The 6,000-nt window shown below is 48.6% G+C and overlaps 1 protein-coding gene across 1 annotated transcript in view; it reads right to left on the bottom strand.

Annotated features, from left to right (window-relative positions):
* Positions 1 to 5,147, bottom strand: part of nexmifb (neurite extension and migration factor b) — a 341,266-nt gene extending 336,119 nt beyond the window's left edge. Inside the window, exon 1 of the mRNA XM_055644134.1 lies at positions 4,561 to 5,147. The gene's annotated coding sequence lies outside the window, so the exon portion shown is untranslated. The remainder of the gene's footprint in view (positions 1 to 4,560) is intronic.
* Positions 5,148 to 6,000: the final 853 nt, after the last annotated feature.

The following is a 6,000-nucleotide window of genomic DNA, read 5'->3' on the forward strand; positions in this document are numbered from 1 at the left end:
GTGCACAGGAGGCCTCCTTTGGCCCACCAATAGCGAGGTCGTCTCTCTGAAGAAGCCAATTATAACCCCCATATATACTCTTCCACCACAGCTATCTTTATCCTGGAAAATAAAACACTGCATGATTACTTGATGAGTCAGTGAGTTTGTCCAGTGACTGGCTGAGCCACGCAGACTCCCAGGGTCAATCTCTGCTGAGCTAGCGGCAGTCAGTCACAGTGCCCCTGACATCTCCTGGTTAGGCAGAGTGAAAATTAGCCTGGGTCTCACACACTGGAACATTATCCAATAAACCTTGTAATTACATGCACTTAGTCATTCTGTGGGATGTAGGGAATGCATTGGAATACAGAGTATACACTTCATTTTCAAAGCCATTTGTCATTTAGGCCAACCGTGTGTGAAATAGCTAGCAAGGCAGAAAGACACAAGTCCCGTACACGATGTCTCAGCTACCTTGCTCGATGCATCATCTGTCTTTTAATACAGTGTTCGCCATTCTGAAACTTCCAAAGTGGCATCTTTTTGTGCAGCATTTTATTGCTAATTTAAATGTAGAATCTCCAAGCGCAGAGAGAGGGCCTTTGCCAGATCATTACAAAAGAACTATCCCACAGACCACCTCTCTCCCCAGTGTACAGAATATTAACTCGTAAAAACTTAAAGCAAATAACACCCATGTCTTACTAAGTGGCCCGAGGTCAAGTGGATTGTAAAAAAGATGTCAGCAGACAAATTTAGTTTCTCATTTCGATATTCTAACAGAGAAAATAGAAGGAGGAGGCGAAGCAAAGATTTTTTAAAGTAGTAAGATAACTAAATTAATGAATGCTACCTGCTCGTCTAGTATTGGCCCTGAGCAACATGTTTATAGTTGTTTCATTCCAAGCCAGCGTGGCTTAATACACTTGGTGTCAATCAGCTGTGTGCAACTTCCACATAAAAAACTACAAGCAAGCTTATGCACATTTGTGTCCAGTTGGCTCACATGAGTCACATTTTAATTGAAAATATTTCAAAGCTGGTAGAGGGGCTTGGACTGCCCTTTACCTCGAAAAGCCACTCGCGCACATCACCATCTCCCCGCAACCCCCAGGAACAACATGTTCACAGATCACAGGAGATACACAAGGGAAACAGCAGGAATCTCATGGTAATAGCACGCGCTTCAAGCACACAGTCTTTCTTGATTTCTCTACTCCACATTTTTTTCAGAAATGACATACAAATATTAATAAAGAAGGGCCTTGACCGGAAGCGTCACCCATTCCTTCTCTCCAGTGATGCTGCCTGTCCCACTGAGTTACTTCAGCGTCTTGTGTCTATCTTCGGAGTAAACCAGCATCTGCAGTCCCTTCCTACACAATAAAGAGTGCTTTCTAGAAATGGCGAGGGCAGAGGCTTGCTAGTGCTCTTGGAATTGTGCGAATATCTGTAGTGGGTCCTACGTATGTGAATTAAGAAACGTAATTCTCAAAATTAAAGTATGGAAATTCAAGCTGACAAGGCATCAAAAAAGGGGTACTCTTATCAGACCCACGATCTGTGATAGGACACAGGTTGAAGGCAGAGGCAAAGCAGGCAACAGCTTATGAGCTCCCTCTTGTTCAAGGGTGGTCCATCCATGGTGCTAGATCCTACAAGCATTAAAAGGTACTCGGCACCGGACAAAGTTTGATTTCAGTCGATGGACACCACACCACGTGCTGTCATGCCACTGATTGTTTCGATGCTCCACTTGAAGAATGACCACTTCCCCAAGGAGCATGAGAGGACCAGGTCACTCGTGAACATTGCTGGGAGGGAATGTCACAAGAGATTGCGGGGTGAGGGGAATGGAATGTAAGATTGAAAAAGTTGTCTTACATTAAACTTTCATATCAAAATTCCATAAACGGTTAAGCCAATCCTGGAACTAATTGAAGATAGACACAACAAGCTGGAGTAACTCAGCAGGTCAGGCAGCATCTCTGGAGAAAAGGAATAGGTGACTTTTTTGGGTTGAAACCCTTCTTCAGACTGTGAGTGGGGGGACTCTCAAAACAAGAGATATGGTAATATAGAGAGATATAGAAGAAATTAATGAAATATATGCAAAAAGTAATGATGATTAAGGAAAGGTGAAGCTCACAATGGTCCATTGTTGGCTGTGAGCTAGGCAATAACAAGTTATACTGACAGTGAAACTCAACAGGACGATGGTGAACCTAGTACCATGACTAGGAGTGACAGAAGGATGGAGAGAGAGGGGATTCAAAAGTTACTTGGAGATAGAGAAATCAATAATGCATACCGCTGGGTTGTAAACTGCCCATGCAAAATTTGAGGTGCTGTTCCTCCAATTTATATTTGGCCTCACCCTGACAGTGGAGGAGGCCCAGGACAGAAAGGTCAATGTGGGAATGGGAAGGGGAGTTAAAGTGTTTGGCAACCGGGAGATCGCATAGGCCCAGGCGGATTGAGCGAAGCACTAAACGCTAGCGAGTAGATCATTCCAAATCTCTACAGCTTTTACACATTGCTCATTTAAATACGCCTGTTACAGAATAGAAATAACACTGTCTGCAGCACAGCAGATTTATGCTTCATCCCACCTTCCAGTGTCTTGTCTTCCCTGTGCCCATGCGACCACGCTTCCCCTGTTGTGGCCCCCACTACACAAGCACATCGCAACTCTCAATGTTCCACTCAGTCCCAAGGGACCACATCACACAACAAGGCACAAATAAAGAAATGGTTTAAGGAACTTCTAAAAGCAGAATAAACTTCAAACAACGGGGCATATTGTATAAATAGAATTGAACAATTCACATGAAAGATGCTGCTGGAGGAAGGAATTTGCATCTGACAGATTTCAAATATTCAACGTCATTTCAATACATTACACATTAAACCATCGTTAGCAAGGAGGATGGAGGAGGTGGGGAGGGTGGTGAGGAGGCTTGTCCCTTCCCCCTCCATCCTCTTCCCCCCCCCCCCCCCCCCCATGCATATCTCTGCTATCACCATATTCACTGTACCATACTTCACTTCAGTTTACATTCAAAGCACTCGATACAACTGCCAATCTTCAACAGGTATTTTGACCTTACGTAATTTAAATTTAAAATTAAATTCAATCTGTCGCCCATCTCCATATTTTAACGATTGGTCCACAAAATGTTCCTTAATTTTTCTATTTTGTTCCAAAAATACTGTCAACTGCAGTGGACTTAATTAGAAGGCACCAAGAAAAAACAAATACTCTCCCCACAAATGCGGAATTTCCACCTCTCCAGAAAAGTGTTACTTCACCATCCATACTATAGGAAAGTCAATGATAGAATAGTATTTAGTGCAACTGAACGCAAAGATTTTTTAAGGATAAAAACTACTGCATATCGAGAGGATATAGTAAACAACTCTCGAACATCTAGTGTGACTATGCAAAATCAAAAGGTATCTCATAAATCTGCAATATTTTTTGTCTTTGTCTCCAATTGCAGACAACTATGATCTTTCCTGGATCTTAAAATTAATGACTGCCTTTCCATACATTAAAAAAAACACTTACAGGATTTTTTGTGGACCTTTTATGCAACTACAGTAACCTGTCATTCTTGGGTTCTCCCCTCCCCCAATCTGCAGCAATAGAAATAAGATAGCAAAAAATACAATGGGGTGTTTTTAATTTAATTAGAATGGTTATCCCTATTCCTGAAAACATTTTCTTAGCAAACTGATATTCATTAGTGGCCGAATAAATCAGACACATGCAGATTTATTGTCTATTCCCAGGTCTCACGTTAAAACTCCATTACACACTACAGCATCAATTTGCAGGGGGGGGAATATGTGCCAATGTTTCCCCCTTCTTCTCCCCTTTCTACCACCCCCTTCCACTCTCACCACACAACTAATGTAAATGTAACGTACACACATGCCGCAGTTGCAAATGAAAGCTGCTCGTAAACCGGGAGCCTTTCGACTGCCAAATCTGCTGCATTTTAACGTGCGGTTTCAAACACTCTGTGAATGCTACAATTGGCATCTTCACACGCTCGCTCGCCCGCTCGCAGGCCTGAATGAACGTTACACCTTGCGATTCATTCGCTTCAACAAAGATTGCTACAATGTTAAATGCAGAAGGGAAGAGTAAAGGGGAGAGGAACGGATGGGGATGGAGATGGGGTTGGGGTTGGGGGTGTGGGGATGGGGATGGGGATGGAGATGGGGTTGGGTTTGGAGTGGGTGTGGGGTTGGGGTTGTAGGTGTGGGGATGGGGGAGGATGGGGTTGGGGATGGGATGGAGATGGGGTTGGGGGTGTGGGGATGGGGTGAGTGTGGGGTGTAGGTGTGGGGTTGGGGATAGGGTTGGGGGTGTGTGGGGTGTGGGGTTGGGGATGGGGTTGGGGGTGTGGGAGTGGGGGTGTGGGAGTGGGGGTGTAGGTGTGGGGTTGGGGATGAGGTTGGGGTTGGGGATAGGGTTGGGGTTGGGGATGGGGATGAGGTTGGGGTTGTGGGGATAGGTGGTCAAACAGAGTTACATAGACATTGCAAAGCAGAAGAGAGCAGCCATACCTGTAGATGTGAATGCAGCATTGCCACTGATTGTTGGGGTGCAGAGTTTGTGGAGGGTAGGGGGGGCCAAGGCCTATGGCACTGTCCAGGATCCAGGATCCAGGATTGTCTGCTTCCTCGCCTGCTTTTCCCAGTGCAGGTGTCGCGCTTCTCCCTCCTTCTCTCTCGGATGCAGCCACGGCTTTTTCTCCAAACCTCCTCCCCCCCCCTTTCCTTCCACACACACACACACCCCCCCCTTTCTTACATCTTTCCCTCTGCACGGCGCCAAATGCACGCGGAATAGAGGAAGAGAGAGGGGGCTAACACTCTGTGAATCTCTTGTTGCAAAGGTACTATTTAATCCATTGCCCTCGGTTTTTGGTTTTTACATTGAACATTGCAGGGGAGAGAGAGGTAGAAAAAAACCCAGCTGGAGTTTGTGGAAGGGGAGGGTCTGTTTGCTGGTGAGATGTTCCCTGTGCTGCTGCTGCTGTTGCGGAGGGAGGGATGTCTGCCCCGTCCCTTCCCTTCCCTTCCCCTCCCCTCCCGCTGGACATCAGATGCAGCCCAGTGCCATTGTTTCCAGCGCTGCCGCCGCTGCTACTGCTGCTCCCGGTGCCCTGGATGCGCGCTCCCGACCAGCTGGTGCGCGCCCCCGTGTCCCCCCCCCCCCCCCCCAATTCACTGCACCGCGCGCGTCCCCGCGCCGCCAACCCATTGTGCCGCCTGCATACATGCGTGCGCGCGCCCCGGCTCCCCCCTCTCTTCACCCCACTCTTCCCCACACTCTCTCTCTCTTCCCCCTCTACCCCTTTCCTCTCCTCTGATCTCTACTCTCCCCTCTCCTCTCTCCCCCCCTCTCTCTCTCCCCCCCCCCCTCTCTCCTCTCCCTCTCCTCTCTCCCCCCTCTCATCTCTCCTCTCCCATCTCTCCTCTCTCTCCCCCTCTCTCGCCACACTCTCTCCTCTCTCCCCCCCTCTCCCCCCCCTCTCCTCTCCCCCTCCCCCCTCTCCTCTCTCTCCCCTCCCTTGCTCTCCCCCCTCTCTCTACCCCCCAAATCTCTCCCCACACCTCTCACCCCCCCCCTCTCCCCCCATCGATATTACCCCATCTTCCTCCCCCTCCCTCTATCTCCCACTCCCTCTCTCACCCCCCAATCTCTCTCCCCTCTCTGCCCCCCATCTCTCCCCCTCTCTCGTCCCCATCTCCTCCTCTATCTCTCTCTCTCCCTCTCTCTCCCCCCGTCTCTCTTTCCCACCCCCCTCTTTCCCCCTTCTCTCTCTCCCCCCCCCGCCATCTCTCTCTCCCCCCCCCATCACTCCCCCCCCCCTCTCTCTAACTCCCCCTCTCTCTCCCTTTCCCCCCCACCCCTCTCATATCCCCTCCCCCCTCCTCCCCCCCCCCCCCCCCGTCCCTTCTTCCCCTCTTCCTGGCCTTCCTTCATGCTAGGTGAGTTTT

The sequence above is a fragment of the Leucoraja erinacea genome, chromosome 12 (genome assembly GCF_028641065.1).
Source record: "Leucoraja erinacea ecotype New England chromosome 12, Leri_hhj_1, whole genome shotgun sequence".
NCBI lineage: Eukaryota > Metazoa > Chordata > Chondrichthyes > Rajiformes > Rajidae > Leucoraja > Leucoraja erinaceus.